We start from the raw sequence: 17,845 nt of genomic DNA on the forward strand, positions 1-17,845 counted from the left end.
CCAATCCTGTGGTCAACCCATGGTCATTTTGCTCATCCTCTCAGTAACAAGTGACATATTTCAACAGCCCTTTCTCACTGACTATGTACTTGGCATCCAGGGAAGTGTACATTCTCCTGGCTTTCTCCTGCTGTTCCCTCTTACCTACGTTTGCAGACTCCTCCACCCCTTCTCTAACCCACAAAATGTCAGTTTTCCCCAAGGCTCAGCATTGGACCTTCTTCTCTATCTACTCTCCATCCCTACATGATCTCTCCTGGTCCCAGGTCTATGCACAACTCTCACATTTCCATCTCCAAAAACTTCTTTTCAGCCTCATGTATCCAACTGCCTATTTAACAACACCTCTCAGATATGTTAAAGGCATTTCAAGTGTAATATGTCCATGGAAGAATGGGACATTTTTAATAAATCTAAAACAATACATTATTTAAAATAGCACCCAATCTCTATCACTTCCTTTCCTATTGCCCTAACTTACTTTTCTTCATGACACTTATATATAAAACTATATTAAATATTTGTTACTTTCTATCTCCTCCATGAAAATATAAGTTTTTCCATGTACTCTTTTTACACTGCATTTCTGATGCCTAGGACAGAACCTGGCACCAGGTAGGTACGCAAAATATATTTATTAAATCAAATAATAAGTTACTAATATCAATCACTTGCACTAAGCTATAAAGTCTCTAGGGACAGAAACTATTTATGTGTTTAGTTAGCACTGTTTTCCAAGTGCCTGGCAAACAGTAGTCGTTGAATATTTTTGACAGCTTGACTAAATAGAAATAACATTATAGGATTGCAGTCTTACCAATAACAAAGTAGAGTTTGCAAAAATGAGTGAAGCTATCAAAAATGGCAAATTCTAAAAAGAAGCTAAAGATAGCAAAAACTGGTAAAAAAGTAAATGCATTTGATAATTAGGAAATTATTAATGAATTTTAAGACCAATTTAAGTATAGGTGTCTATGATGGCAAAGTATAATTGGCTAAGGAATTAGTGGGAGGCACAGAGGTCCCAAGGGTAAGCATGATAGAGTAGATTCTATTCCTAACACCTAGGTTTCCTTTGTTCCATATGCCAGTGTTGAAATTTTCTGCACCATTATATCAACTTGGACTTCAATACTTATCTGCCATGCCCTTAAAGAGTCTACTCCTGTGGGATATCTTAAATCCAAAGAACTGACCATCTTTATTTTTATCTCTGTGTGAATAAGGAGCCATACATCTGAAAGTTATGAGGAGAGGCCACTACTTAGAATGTTTCAAGGCTGGCATGTAGGTAGTGTTTGAGCCCTCTTATTTAAATACTGAAATTGGGAAGAAAAGTAAGTAAGAGCGGGTAACTGTAATATTTACTGGCCTGTTAGAATTTTTCTAAGCTTAATGACTTTTAAAACATTTAATAAGACTACATAGTTTGTACTGTGGTAGGTAAGACATGGGCAAAGAGGAACACCCTCCAACTGTAGAAACCAGGAAGTGCTGATGCTATGCAGGAAGTGGCCATGAATCTATGAGCCAGCTCAGTAAAATCATTTTTAACATCATTGACTCTAAGCTGGTTAGAACAAAAAAGCTGGTGCAAGGTCCAGAAATGGCAAGAATTAGGGTCATGACTCAACTGTTTGGCTTTCACTTTGATTTACAATTACATTGGCACATAATCCTTGCAAAGAATAAGCACAAGCTTAAGAATGCAAGTGAGTAGATGCTCCCTGAGGCTTTGTTTTATTCCACACAAGGGCTTAGCCAAAGTTCAATACTACCAGAATCCCACGCAGAGGAAGGAATCCTCCCAGTTAGCACAGTACAAAATGTGGGATTGTGGTCTTTTATAACCATTTGGGTGTGGGGCCATACCAGCACACCAGCCCTCTTCCTTTTAGTGACAGCCTTGCTGTACCATAGATGTATTCAAACTTCTGTGTTTTATTGCTTGTGCTTCATCAAGGCAACCAAACTTCCAGTGCAACAGGCTTGGCTATGGCCTCCCACACACCCCATTTGGAAATTCTTCCTCAGCCCTTAAGTAGATGGGAGAAGAAGCACATTTCACAAATCAGTACTCAGTTTAAGAAACAGAGGTACAGTGGCGCCTGGGTGGCTCAGTCAGTTAAGCGTCTGCCTTTGGCTCAGGTCATGATCTCAGGGTCCTGGGATTGAGCCCCGTGTCAGGCTCCCTGCTCAGTGAGAAGTCTGCTTCTCCCTCCCTCTCTGCCCCTCTCCCCCACTCTCTCTCTCGAATAAATAAATAAATAAAACATTAAAAAAAAGAAAGAAAGAAACAGCAATGCATACCAACTAAGAGAGAATGAGGATTCTTTGAGCAGTAATAGGTCACCAATGTTTTGTTCATCATAAAAAACTGACAAACAAAAAAACAAGTCTTCACAGGAATCAATGAATTGTTTGTACTTAGTCTCTTGGCAATCAAAAACAGAGAGTAGAAGAAAAAGAGTCCTAAAATAAGAAAATAAAATTCCACCCTGATCCTACAAAAACAAAAAGTGTGGAATGAGTGGAATCTGGACAACATAAGGCAAGAGGAAACTTGACCTCCAATGTCTTCAACTCAGACCTATCAAAGAAGTCATTTCTACAAACTGAAAATTAATTTTTCAATTTTTTTTCCTGTTTGGCCTGGCATAAATATCATAGAGAATAAACTCCTTTAATGGCTAAAACCAATTAAAAAAAAAAAAAGGAAAAATCAAACATATATGCATTAAAAATGTCAGCTTATCAGAATTTACCCAATCATAAGCTCTTGAGAGTGTCCCAGTCTGAAAGTCATCTCTTTCCACATGGTTTTCATTTCCTTGTGAAGTTAGACTTTTTAATATCCCACAAATAAAATTAATTAGGGCACATACCATATTGTGTTCTTAGCAAAATGACTGAGTATACTTTTTTTAGGTCACAGCTAACCTTACTTTTATTGCTTAGGTAAAACTATATAGAAAAGAAATATCAGAAATCCAAAAGCTATTCCAAGGACAACCTAATTCTATAATTTCTAAAACTTCATATAAGTGAAGAACACATACTTACGAGTAGACTAGTGTACTACTGTGGACAAATCCACTTTGAAACAAAGGTTTGATATAAATCATGTTTTCCCCCTAAAAATGCTTTCATTTATTTTATTAGTTGATATCTGATTCTGTGGAAAGAATGGAGGGAAGATAGGGCTATGGGAAAGCAAGAATCTGAGCAGGTGACCACCCATTCATGAATTACACCCGGAAATCATGATAAAAACCTTTTATAAGCATTCATTCACACTCCTTATAGTAAGTATTGATAATAAGCATAGTAAGTATTTGGCTGAGAAAAATATTTTCTTTCACTGTCATTGGTACATCATCGCTTAAATGAGACTCTGAGAAAGTGACATAGCAGTGCGGAATATAGAATAGATTATTTTCTATTCTCTCCACATGTGTGACCTCTCAGCCTACTGTTTACTTCCAATAAAGCCCTCAAAGTCTCCATGTTGGTTCATGTCAGATACTGGAAATAACTCTGATCCTTCCACTTCTTTATATCCAGGTTGACAACTGAATGCCAGTAATCAATTCACAGATTGTGTCACAAATAAAACAAATGCCTAAATCTAACTTAAACTGCTAATATTGTAGAAATAAAGCACCAATTATTGCATTGGTCAAATTAAGAATAACCTCATTCTCTCAAAACAGAATAACGTGATTGAATATTATTTTCAGTGTAAGCAAATATATTTTTTACTACTGGGTATGAAGAGGAAAACATGCTAACGGACAGTCACTTGTTCCGAATCAATGCAAACTATACTGAAAAATGGACAGAGAGGAGGTAAGAAACAGTATAGTATTTCAGAGAACAGAGATGGTCACTTAGTGCTCTAACAGAGTAAACTGAAAGAGAAAAACAATGATGACCCAGGGAAATTCTTTATGAGATGATTCAACATCTTCAATCAAGAAAGAGGCATTTTCAAGGTTCACTTATTCACTCAGTGTTTTTGTTTTTGTTTTTGCTTTTTTGTTGTTTTCTTTGGTACCTGTTTTGTACCGCGTACTGTTGTAATCACAGAAGAAAACAAAGAATCAGAGCACAATGAGAATGCAAGTAAAGTAAGAAAGGAACACTGACAGAAAGGATATTTTAACTAGCTTAATGTCAAAGAAACATTGGATCGGAAGAGAATACAGTGGCAATAGACATTCTTGAAAAGATAAAGAGGGGCCTTGTTATGAAACTTTGTCTAAAGGCTGGGGTTTGGGAAGGGGGGCAGTGGGAAGAAAGGTGGATGTAATTGTCAATATTCATAATTTTTAATTAAAATCTAAATTTAATTAAAATGTTTAAATGCCAATTCCAAAAATAAAAGTAAATGGCACAAAGAGGAAGAGGGAAACAAGACTTAAGTCTTTCTTTTCTTAAGGAAACACCAAGTACATGTGTGGCAGAGCTTTAAGAGAAGGCTCCTAGGGACAATGAAAAGATAAATAAAACATGGGCACCTCGAAGTATTACCAGGGTCAGACTGAGATGGGAGATCACAAATTTATTATGACACCAGTTTTCACAGTTTTGTGATTTTCAATAGCATTGAAGTGAAAAAGCAAAGCCAAACTGCTCAGCTGAGAAAGGGTAAGGATTTTGCCAGATGTAAAATGGAAGGAAAAGAGTTCAAAGAAATGAAGATTTGGGCAAAAGAATTATTTAAGTTGCCGGGATAGCAAGGAGATTGTGAATGAGTTGAGTCATGAAGAGAACAAGGTGTGTCAAGGCACTGGAGAATGGTGGGAGGTGGAGAGAACAGGTGATTAATGTTTTGTAATTCATGATTTTAAAGATGAGAAGTTTCAGATATCAAGATTCAGAATAGAGTCATTGACCAATGGTTAGCAGGGAATGGAGTGGAATGCCAATGAAGGTAAGGTGGTTAAGAATTTCTGTAGGCTATTAATTGACTTGTCAACCTATGTACTTTAAAATCAATCATAATGATAATAGGAGATAAGATAAAGGAAAATTTTCATCCAAATTTCTCTAAATCTGAAGAAGTGATAAAGAAGATGACATGATACTGAGAGATTAGGTGATGACAATATAAAAGGCAAAATGAAGTAAAACAATACATCTTAGATGAGCTCTCTATTTTTCAATGCCACATCACCAGCTGCTGAAAGGAATCACGTATTCATGTAAACTGTTAATCGTTGTAAAGTCATGACCATCTACTCAAATGCCCCTTCCCCCAATATCACCCAGATCCTAGCAAATGCCTCTGGTCAATAACTTCTCCAACCTTGTCCGAAAACTTCTAACTCTCCACTTTGTTCAAATTCTGCCAAGAGAATTTAAATCCCAAAATTATCCTCAATTTAGCACTACAAAGCCTATCTACCTATTCAAATTGCTCCCTTCTCTCCCTCATCCCCTCTTTCTCTATAGAAGGTATTACTGCTGGTCAAAGTTAACTCATACTCCATGTCTTGGAACCTATTCAATTCCACATTTTTAGGTACCCATCAAACATCCCTTTACTTTTTGAAATTCTGCTACGTTTTTGTTTTTGTTTTTGTAACCCGTGTCCTGATGCTTGAGGATATAACTGGTGGACTGAAAGCCGTGGGTACCAAAGACATGGTGTGGAGGGGGGCTGGAGCCCTTTCTCTTTGCTTCAATACATTATGGGGGCAGGGACCACACAACATTTCACCCCCATCAAGAAAAGAAGGAAGGAGAGTACACTTTTTTCTTTTCTTTTCTTTCTTTTTTTTTTCTTTCTTTCTTTCTTTTTTTTTTTTTTTGAGAGAGAGAGTGTGTGCATGAGACAGGGGGAGGGGCAGAGGAAGAGGGAAAGAGAGCATCTTAAGCAGGCTCCAAGCCCAGCACAGAGCCCCAAGCCCCACACAGGCTGGATCATGACCCTGAGATCATGACCTGAACCAAAATAAAGAGCCTACACTTAAGCGACTGAGCCATCCAAGCAACCCAAGGAGAACACACTTTCTAATCATTTGGACTTCTCATAGATATTTGGACATGCTTAAAAAATAGCCATCTTAGAAAAGCTCCTTCAAACTTCCATTATTCTCCAGAAACAATTCTTTTTTTTTTTTTTTCAAACCTTCATACACAAACTTTTTCAATGAGTCACTCCCCGTCTCCATTTCCTGAGCTCCTACTCACTCCCTAACACATTTTCACCTGGGTTTCACCCCAGTCACCATGGCAACACATCTTTAGCTAAAATCACCAATGATCTCCTTGTGTTCAAATCCACTGGATATTTTTCATTCCTCATCTCAACCTCTCAGCAACATCTGGCAGTGATGATTACATTGTCTTTCTTATAGGATGTTCTTCCCTAGTCTTTGGAATACCACAGATTTCTGCTATTGTTTTCCTCCTCTGTGACAATTCATTTTCACTCTTAATATCCCAACTATTCCAATATACTCTAAAGATATTAAAATTCATCAAGATTTGTTCCTAAATTATCTTTTTCTCATTCTACATTCTTTTCCCAGGGATTCACATCTACTTCAAAGAAATCAATTACAATCTGTATCACCAAATTTATATCTTCTTCCCAGTTTGCTCTCCCATCTTTATTCACGTTAGCCAACTAGTCACTCAAGAGTTATGCTTGGATGAATGAAAAGAGTACAGTTTTCACATGAGAGTAAAATAATCATGATTTCTAAATACATCTTTGTAAGTGTTTTTATTGTCCTTTTTTTGACTATCTTCCCTCAAGACCCAACTCATTCTAAATTAACTGTAATGAATTTCTTATTCTCTTACTCTCATCTTCTATAGCAGCCTACTATGTGCTTCCTGCCCATCTCTCTTCTAGCACTGCCCATAACCCATGGTTTTATAATTTCTACATCCATGAGTCTTCCTCTAACCCTCAATTTAGGAGCTACTTAATGTCAGGCCCAGGTTCTAGTCATAATTTTCTTTTCAGAACCTAGTACTCTTATGTATGAGAGATGCTCAAACTTTTTAAATGAATAACTGAATGCCAAGAGACCAGTAAATTGTGATCTGAGGTTTTCAAAGAGATATTAATAGATGCTCCCAAAAGAAGGGATTCTGTGATCAAATAAGGTTAGGGAAATTTGTACTAAATCCGACTCCTAGAGATTCCAACATACACTTGCATCTGAAGAACTGTTAAGAAGTCCTTAAAATAGAAAACTATTTAATTTTGCTTAATGTTTAGATAAGGAAACCTTTCTTGCCCTTCTCTTCTTTTAACAGACATAATAGCATTCCTCAAACAATTTTTCCTTATGTCTTAACACAGTTTGGATTTTGATTCATTAGGATCAGCAAAACAAATGTTAAAGAAACAGCGTGTGCACATTCTCTTTATCCAGGATGCTCCCCAAAGTAAGACATAGGTGCTAATTCCAATATAGCTTTGACACTTAGTAGTGGCGAAAAGATTTTGATCAATATCATACTCCCACACTATTGACATATACACCAAATCTTTTTTTTCCTTAAAGATTTTTATTTATTCGAGAGTGCACACACACACACACACAAGAAAGAGAGAGAGCCCAGAGGGAGAGGGAGAAGCAGGCTGAGCAAGGAGCCCAATGTGGGGTTGGATACCAGGACCTGGTATCGTGACCTGAGCCAAAGGCCTAACCGACTGAGCCACTAAGGCACCCCAACATATACACCAAATCTAACAGAATCTTACTGCTTTCTTTTTTTTATAAAGTTTCTAATTTTAAGAATTAGAAAACACTGTCTAACCATAAAGGATAGCAATATTATAGTCACATTGAAACCCTTGTTTTGTTTTGTTTTGCTTTGCTTTGAAAGCGTTCTTACAAAGATAATACAGTTACCTGAACACTAAATGTACCACCAAGCAGTTATGCAAGTAGCTTGAATGATAAAAAGCATTAATAGTTCTAAAATATAATTTCCACATGAAGGTCAAAATCCTTTACCACTTCGCCTTCACTATGTAGTCTGATGGAGTTTGGAGTACATTCAAAAAACCAGGAACCCAAACACAACAATACTCCTGCTCTGAATAGCTGTTATGTTATGCTTTCTTCAGTGGGTGACAGGGAAGGAACCTCTATTTGCCAAATAGAAAGTTCTGACATATGGGGTGGCAAATAACATTATGTAACGATAAAGCACCCATCCTGGTAACCAGAACTCTTATTAAGAACAACAGGATAGCAAAGTGACTCATCAGCTTGTGTGCTCTGTTTCAATTCTAGTAATTTGGGACAAGTGTGGGGAAGTTACAAGTTGTTTATGTGCAACCCAAAATGACAGGCAACACAAGTTACTAAGCAACATTAAGTCCTTGCATTTTTCTAATCTTTAAAAGCTGCCACAAATTGAATAATCCTGTAATATAAAGTTAAGGGGAATAGCAATGTGGGAGTCATGTTTCTGACTGAATGAAATGTTTTGGTCAAATTCTGATTCACCATGAGTTCATCTGTCTTGGTTTTAGGACTACTTCAGGTGTATAATCCTCCTCTGCTCACTGTCAGCACCAGAAACTTGTTCTATAATGAAAAAAAGGATAATGGAGGGCAGGTCTGTGGAAGTGGTTCTTATGAGTCTTGAAATCGGTTTGTTGCCCGGTCAATAGGACCTCTGTTCTTCTCTATTTCAGCTCTTTGTCTCTTTCATAGCACTTATTACAAGAACAACAATAAATCATGTATTTGCTTCCTCGTTCCGGTGTGTGTGCTTCTGTCTGTCTTTGTCTTTCACTGAAGTACCTTGAGTTTTGTAGGAATTTGTCCCTTATCTTACCCTTTCCTTTCCTGAGCCTGGCACATTGCCTGAAACAAAGTAGCCCATCGATAACTAAAGAATGAAATCAAATAAAGCACAGGATCATGGTGTTAGTAGTTCTGTTTCTTAAGGTAAAAGTTTTAATAACTGTGTTTATTCATATGAACCTTCAAATTTCCCAGAAGTAGCTGAGCATTACTTGGGATCACTAAAATACAATGTTAAGAAAAGCAGGCAAGCGAGAATTCCCCAGTCTTTATTTCTTTTCATTAAGTAACCAGCGAAGGGATTCCTTGGTCAAAAGCCCAGGAAAAAAAAAAAAAAAAAAGATTTCCTTACACTTTCTGTCTCAGCAGAACAAGTTGCTGAATAAACTACAAACTCATCTTTTGTGCTTGAAGTTCTGTTTTCAGGTCAAGGATCCTGAAATGCTCTTCCACAGGACCTCCACTTCTTCCTCCTTTCCAGTTCATATGATTCAAAGGGAGGCAATCTAGGCAATAACAGATTTCCTCATACAAGAGATCATCTTTTTCCCAGTCTGCATAGGTACAAATAGGAGAAGAGTCGATATAGATGAAAACAGAATATCAGTTTATACATTAAATGGATGATGGCTGTGACTACCTCTTAAGATGGTCAGAGGAAGACAAATGAAAGGCCTCACATCATGGTGGTAGGGAAGAGAACTGATATGTCTAAGGGCTGATTGTGAGCCAACCACTCTCCTGGAAGTATTTGCACGTGTTATCTAATTTATCTTTGTTACCAGTTACCATTTTTTTTAAATAATTCAATAAAAACCTTTTGGGCAAAATAATAAATAGAGATGACCCTATAAAGAAGATGTTTACTGCAACATTTAATAGGCTGTAGGAGTCTCGTATTTTATTAATATAAAACTAGAATGAAAACAGCTTTTAGATTTTACTTAGAACATTTTCTTTGCTACTGGCACTTTACTTTTTACCTGAAACAACATCCTAAATAAATAGAAAATACTAAATAGCTATTATTTCTGGGTATTTATTATGTTCCTTCCGTTCTAAGCCTCTTATACACATGATTAAATCACATAATTCGATGAAGTGGATATCATGTTCATTATCCCTATTTTACAAAGAGAAATGTAAACCAGAGAATTTAAGTTACTTGCTCAAAGTCATCCAAGTAGTAAAGATTTGAGCACAGGCAATTTGAAGGCAAAGAATAAATGTTAACCCCTATATCGCAGTGCCTAAGGAAATGGTGAAATTCAAATGAGCATCTGTGCATACTGAGAAATTTTAGATGGAGTTGATTTCTCCACACCTTTAACCACAATCCCATCATCACGAAGATTCTATAAAGAAAAAGAAATATTATAAAGGAAGGTCCAGGTATTTCACTGGGTTACTCTCATCCTGAGATAACTTTATTGATGGAACTCCAGAGGGATCTTAAATAGCTACCACACATCTCCACATCTTATCACTGCTGTTCTTCCCCTGGTTATAACTGCATATTTGACAACTTATTTGCATGGATTAGAAAGAGCATAAAGTAGGAAAAAAAGAGTAAAATAGAATTATTTGACCTAAGATGATACTTTTAATAAAAATACTGTATTTGGGGGCGCCTGGGTGGCTCAGTTGGTTAAGCGACTGCCTTCGGCTCAGGTCATGATCCCAGAGTCCTGGGATCGAGTCCCACATCGGGCTCCCAGCTCAGCAGGAAGCCTGCTTCTCCCTCTCTCACTCCCCCTGCTTGTGTTCCTGCTCTTGCTGTCTCTGTCTCTGTCAAATAAATAAATAAAATCTTAAAAAAAAAAAAATACTGTATTTTGAAAGCCCTATAGCCATGCCCATCCAGTTCACACTGTTATAATGTTTGAATACTTAATGAAAGAAATTTACATATCATTAATAACTAAAATCCAAATTATGCCATAAACTGAAAATATTTCTTTGGGGGACGGAGAGTAGGGATTGATTTTCCCACCATTATCCGTTTTTTCATTTTCCTCTAATGGTAGTCAACTTTCTAATGTCTGTTCCTGATAGGACTCAATATTTATTAGCTATGACTAAATCAAAATCTTCTCAGGACTTTTCCTCAAAGAAAATAAGAATTCAAGAAACAATTTTTCAAAAGCACCATTTCACAACTTCATTCTACTGGCCGACAAAAGCAAAACATCTTTGATGAACCATTTATTCTAATACTTGCTTTTTCCCCCCTCAAGATACATTAGTACCAGAAATTAGGTATTGTTACAAATTTCAATATTGCAGTCTGGAATAGTCATCTGTTGTATTCCAAAATATTGTCTCCTATATTCTAAATATGCAATGCCACAGGGGGTGGTAAATATCTTTTGAGTAATTTTATACAAATTATGAGTTCACCTAATTAAAATATACTATCTGTCTCAGACCATGTAACTTGCATTTGAAAGACCAGTCTCTAGTCTTTTGGGGGGTAAAAACTATGGAATTGGAACTATAGATCCCTCAGGAAACTGAATTAGAGCTTTGAATTCAGTATTTTTTGAGCTTTACTATTGTATTAGACATAACGCTCAGCACTAACATTCCAAAGATGAATAAGGCTTGGTTTTCTTCCTCAATGCAGAAAATAGGTTATTTCAGTCCTCTCTGGCATATTCAATAATAAAGGCAAGCACGAGTTGCAGCGAAACAACAGAAAAGGACAGTTGGGCCAGTGGTAGACTCCAAGTAGAATCCTGGAAGGTTGTGATGCTAGAGCAAAAGCTTAAAGATCCATCATAAGGTGAAACACTAATGGAGTAAGGACAGAGGAATCCGGGTGTCAATAAAGAAATCACAGAGACAGGTGTAAGCAGAGACAAAAGAGGTAAACAAATAGCATGAATTGTAGAGGGTTATAAAAGCCAGTAAGAGTTAATAAGTAGACTTGGAGCCTTTGGGTTAAAAGCATGGGCTCTAGAGCCAAATTTCTGCTTCATACCCCAGCTCCAAAACTACTAATATCGAACTGCGGGTAAGTCCTTTATCCCTCTTGTGCCTCAGTTTGTTCCTCTATAAAATGGAATGCAGATGATAATAAGATTATCCTATAAGGGTATTGTCAAGATTAAAGCGCAAGATGCTTATACAAGCAACTGGTACGTGGCAAGCACTCAACAAAAGTTCCCATCATTATTTTTAAACTGTAAGGGGAAGAGAGCCAAAACACCACATTCAAAAATCAACCCTTGAAGTTAATTGTCCTAACTCTATTCCTAATCTCAACTTGCAGTGTCACAAGTGACAAGAGACATGACAAAGAATCAGGCCTGACAATGTAAATGTATTTGCAAAGCTCCATCAAAGTTCATCAACTTTCCTTATGGAGCAGATATATTTATACTCTGATTTTGAAGGTAATAACTTTTGTGCTCCTTGCTCTGTAGTGACTGGCATATTGCCAATAAAAAATAACAGAGTCAAGGACATTGTGTTTCAAACTTACAAGGCAATACAGATTCCCTGTTCAAGACAAATCCTTCATTTCAAATTGTTGACTCAGATAATACTTAAAAAAGAATTTCAGCTGTTTAAATTTAGCATGCTGAGAAAGACCAATCTTAAAATGTTGTTTGGCGTTATGCCCATAACATTTTCATTTTATTCCTTGTTAGTGTTTGTCTTCTGTGATAAGAAGACAAGTGACAGTAATCACGTTACTCTCCTTAACACTTCAGATTTTACCTACATGAACCATTTTGTTTTTATCCTCACCACTTAAAGATGGTCTTTCATTTCCTGGTAAATTTTCAGAAAGTGATTATGCAAGACCCAGTGATATTTCCACACACTGTTTTACCTCTTTGGTCATCATCAGGCCTTTCAGCCCCCACATTCCTTTGAATCATCACTTTTACTCTTTAAAAAAAAAAAGTGTAAAGGAGATTATCTGAAGACAAGCCTAATCTAATTTTTATATTCAGACCTTACAACTACTTAAAGAGATGGTTTAAATCTGTGCTTTATCTATCTATCCCACATTCGGTCCAAAGAGTTTGTTTTTTAGCATCCCTCAGGACACAGTATCTGGACAATTTCTCATACCAGTCTCCCACCATGATAAACCTCCTCTTATTTTCCTTTTAGCCCTCTTGGTTTATGGGTCTTTCAACTTCTCTCCTCCCATATTAACTCCATCATTTTCCTTCCTGACAAAGATGTCCCCAGCCTCATTCTCATGGTTCATGAAGTCAGAGAAGAACACTGAAATTAGAAGAGTTGAGTATGCCATGTTTGGATTTGGGGTCAATTCAAGTTTTAATTTGGAGAGATCCAGTCTTGGGTAGCAGGAGAGCAGGAAGTTTTCTCCTGATTGTTATGATTTCTCAAGCACTCTCAACGTTCTCCACCTATAAATCGACAAGCTCACTCCACTAGAACATGGTAGAGCACCATTTTAATAAAATAAAAGGGCAAAGTGATTTAGAGTTAATCCTAGCCCACCATTTACTATAAATATGTTGCTTTAGGTAATTTGCTTATTTGCTCTGTGATTTAGTTTCTTATAAAGGGGAGAAAATGCCATGTCTCCTGTAGCTATTATCCCATAAATGAGAAGACATTTGCAAAGTACTTAACCTAGTACCTGCCATTTGTGTACTCACAATAACTGTGAACAATTCACGTACTGTATGGTTAATAAATCATACATGCAAATAAACCAGAGAGCTATCAAGGGGTTGAACCTACTTCATAAATAATACCTAAAGGTGACCAAATACAAAGGATTCTTGCTTGAGGTCAGATTTTGTATTGGTGTTTTAAAAGAGAGAGAAAATGTCATGAATGGGAGAGAAGCAATAGGAAGAGGTTTCAAATTCTTGCCTAGATCTTCCTCTAGGCAGATGCACCTAGGCTAGAAGTATTACCCTTAAGAGAATATTGCAACAGCATCATGCATACATAAGTACAGTTCTGTTCCTGAGGCCAGCCAGGGGAAGAAGCATCCAGTAAAGGATATTCTTAATATGTCATCTCAAGCCTATATATCAACATCATAGTCACTATTAGCAGGCAGAATTAGACTGAGAGATCAGCAGCTATCTTTGGCTTGTCTGGCTACAACTCTTCCTTCTTTCCATAGTGTGCAAGGGAAGCATGAGTCATAGGATACTTGCCAAGTTCAGACACTTTTCCCAGCAAAATTTACCAATGGTTTAAACTTTAAAATAATTATTTCAAAAACAGTTTTGAAAATCTTCTTCTCACACATAACATGAGGTGTACCATGAGGCTTATAGTGAGGTCAACCAAATGATGAAAAGAAGGTATTCCCAAAACTCGACTTCTTCTACCTATGTTTCTATCTTAAGAGATATTCTGATGAATCCCTATGCAATTCAAATTCCTAGTAATTCCATTCAGGCTCTTAGCCCGATTTTTCTTCTCTTTAGCTAATACTTGAGGTTCAGATAGTGATCTATTCCAGAGTTGCTCACAAACTGGCTCCAACCATATTCTTTTAGTCTTTTGTGTAGATGCTTCCTTTTCTTTTTTTATTGCTGTCTAAAGTTTTTAACCACTCTCACGCATGCACTATCGCAATATATCTTCTGGATTATATTTTACTCAGTGATTTACGAAGTTATACGGAGAGTTTTGCACCAAGAAATACATGTGTATGGAATAAGTTACGAAGTAACACAATTAAAAACTGAAATAACTGGATAAGGATGATTCTTAGTTTCCTTTTTTCTAAAGATGGAGAATTTCTGAATTACTTTGCATTTCACTAGCTGTTTCCTAAGTTTTGATATCTCTTTATCCTATAGAATTTATGACAGCATATGGAAGAGTCCAGCTTAAAATCCTGGACTCTGTTTTGAGCACTCTGTTTTTTCATTAATCTTTCTTGGAGAAAACTATAGTAATAGCACAATTTTTCCAGAGATCCTACAGCTAGGTCTGATATTTTTGCGCAACATGTCCTTTCTGCTTGAGAGATTCTTTCTTCTTTGCTCCATTAAAAAAAAAATCTGGTCAGTGTAAAAGAGGACCTGGTTAGAAATACGCCAGCATTTTTAGATTCATTATATCTCGTTTCCCTCTAAAAGAGACCTTTAGTATTCTGCCTGCATTCACATTTATTTGGTCATTTGCTTTACAATGGGCTGGCTGTCGCTGACCTGTTTTTACCTCCTTTTAAGAGTTTGTTATCTGCAACCTGAGCAACCAGTTGAAGTAGTTTTCCAAAAGTTTTTTTAGCCTTCTTTTTGCCAGGGACCACAGTGCTGCTTGGTTCGAAGTATAAAGCCGGCTATGTAAAAACCCCCCACTTTGAAATCACAAGGAAGGGACCGCTTAGCAAGTGGAGAGGATGAGTGCAGTAGTAAGAAACTGGGGGAATCCAGCACTACCACCCACTAGAGAGTATTTGCATGTTTATCATATCATCAGTGTCGCCAAAGCTGTTGCCTGGCAGTTACCTAGAGAACTACTTCACATTTTGTTTTAATATAATAAAGTAAATCAAAGACCTTTGTTTCATTTTGTTTGTGGGATTGCTTCTTTATTTTGCAGATTAGGAGTAAGTCTGGAATGAAACTTGGAACAATTAGCTGAGCGTTTGAAAGTCTAAGCGGCCTCTTCACGAATTTTCTTTCGAAAAGGCTAAGTATCACCCATTATAGTAACTTTCAGGAGCTCCCTCTTGTAATTAAATGTAGGACGCTTTTGCCAGGTCTGTTGCCTAAAATCACAATGGACTAGGCGCTTTATGCACACCTAACCGACAAGCCACATCCGTCAGCAAACAACCAAGAGTAAACCAATTAAGAGCATAGCTAGGACGGGAGTCAGAGAGACAAACCGACTGAACATCTCAAGGAGAATTCAAAGCTATGCTTTTCTAACTTTCCTCGCCATTTCTTCTCAGCCTCCCTTCCCCCGCAGCACAAACCCAGAAGCCACTCAAATTGCCAACCGTGTCGAGTTTAACTTACTGCAGTGTGATGCAGGCGAAGGCTGGGCGCATCTCCGAAGCGAGGGCAACCGCTTTTCCGGAGAGGACCCGGGACCAGCCAGCTCTCAGGATCCCTTGCAATTCACACGCTCTCGGCTCGGTAAAGAAGGCTGCCTCACAGCTCGGTTTCCCCAGAGGAGCGGCGCGTCAAGAACTCTGCTCGCAGCATCTCCTCCCCTCGACTGCCACCCCCTTCCACCACGCACGGCCCATTCTAACTAGTGTCTGAAAGATGGAAATCGACTTCCAGTCCACAACACAGGCTGCCGGCAGCCCACCCGCCCCTGACAATTTGCAACTCAAAAACAGCGGAGGCTGAGAGATGTAGGTTTCCCGAGCCTGAAAGTCATCTTTGGCATCCCCGCTCCCCACCTCACACTCCCGCTTCCCCTCCTCTGCGTGGCTACCTCCAGTCTCCCACTCAGGCTAGGCATCACAAATGGTTATTTTATTATCCATACCAATAAGCATCAGAAGGAAACGGGATTTGTCAGAGATGAAATACCTGTTGTCCATGACTCACGCTCTCCTCTCATCTCTTGGAGTCCTTCATTTCTATCAAGACGCGTCGATACTGGAAATCTGTGCAGTGCGTGTGTGTATATGCGTGCGTGTGGTGAGGAGGAGGCAATCTGCGCGGCTGCAAGCAACAGCCCTGCCTATCTCTAGCTGCCGCTTCTACAGCTGCTGTTGCTACTATTGCTGTTGGAGCTCGGGGAGAAGGAGACAGAGAGACAGTGCTTTACAGCTATTTAACTGCGGGACCAGTTATAAGAGGAGGGTGGAGACTGTGCAGGTATGAGTGGCTGTTGTCGAGACATTAAGCTTGATTCACTGCAATTACTACCATTCAGGATACATTTCCCCTTCAACAGGAAACTGGATACCTTGTCTCCCCGCCCTTTTGCTAACTATAGTCCTTGATGGGTCACTGTTCATCAACCACTTGCCTAACCCACTTCTAGCAATTCTAACAGCTGCACACTCTATTTCTGCATTCTAACTTGGTTAGCCTGGGAGCAGGGGACTGGAGGATGGATGAGGATAAAGTAAGAAGGGAAGGGGAAAAGCAGGTGAATTTTAAAAGGGAAATCGTTTGTATGTGTAACCCATCAGGGTACAGATAAAAATGATAATTTTGAGCCACGTGCGTAAACTAATGCATTGGAGTCATAAAAATGTAAGCCAGTAAATAATCATGTCTATTTTACAAAATGTGTGCAAAACCAGAGAGCTAATAAGGAGGGTGTTTATGAACTTAAATGCAGGGTATCTTGATACACACACGTCCCTTGTTGGCTCTTGTCTTCCACACACAGTAGCCACTATGATTTCAATGCATCAATATTTCTGTCAGCTAGAAATTCTGGTGAAACCTACTGGTTACTGCTGCCCGTGGAGTCTCCCTTTCTGTCCTTATTGGTGGCTCATTCTCTGCCCTGATTTATCTCCAGCTTATTCTCATATAAGGTGAAGCTGAACTGAATTTAGGACTTAACAAAGTTTTCAAAACCCCTAAAGACAAGAGCACTTCTTAATAGCTAACTTAATTTGCTCTAGTAATAGTTTGTCTTTGTATTCCTGTTCTGTAATAGACTGGATGAACAACCCCTCCTAACTAGACACACATGTATGTGCACACACATATGCACACATACATGACACTTAATTGATAGTACTATTAATCCACTTGGAGCATTCAGTTGTCTAAGGTAAAAATAAACTTAATTCCTTTTGATTGTAATTGTAATGCACATCATTAATTATTTCTGCTCTGCTCTGAGCAATTTTTATATTTGCCATATATTTTCCCATTTGTTAGGGCTTGTATAATCAGGGTTAATTGGACAGATGTTAATACAAAAAGAAGGGAGTGTAACAAATATAACAGAGGACGCAGAAGGAGGAAAGGAACCCAAAAGGATTAAGTAATACATCTTCTCCTGATCTGTTTATATTAGAAAATCACTGCTTTTAGCTAAACAAAGGCCAGTTAATGTGCAAAGCATTTATTATCCAATAAATATCAATTTAGCAAAACCAACCTTACTACAAT

General features: G+C 37.9%; 1 long non-coding RNA gene and 1 other non-coding gene across 2 annotated transcripts in view; both read right to left on the minus strand.

Moving 5' to 3' along the window:
• LOC118020819 overlaps positions 1-16,425 on the minus strand; it is a 65,531-nt gene extending 49,106 nt beyond the window's left edge. The window contains exon 1 of the long non-coding RNA XR_004682018.1: positions 15,770-16,425. This is a non-coding gene — a long non-coding RNA (uncharacterized LOC118020819). The remainder of the gene's footprint in view (positions 1-15,769) is intronic.
• LOC118021432 lies at positions 5,592-5,743 on the minus strand. Its single transcript, XR_004682175.1, has one exon. It is a non-coding gene; the product is annotated as a small nucleolar RNA SNORA57 (small nucleolar RNA).
• Positions 16,426-17,845: the final 1,420 nt, after the last annotated feature.

The sequence above is a fragment of the Mirounga leonina genome, unplaced genomic scaffold, assembly GCF_011800145.1.
Source record: "Mirounga leonina isolate KUSES-001 unplaced genomic scaffold, KU_Mleo_1.0 Mir_174, whole genome shotgun sequence".
In the NCBI taxonomy this organism is placed as follows: Eukaryota; Metazoa; Chordata; class Mammalia; order Carnivora; family Phocidae; genus Mirounga; species Mirounga leonina.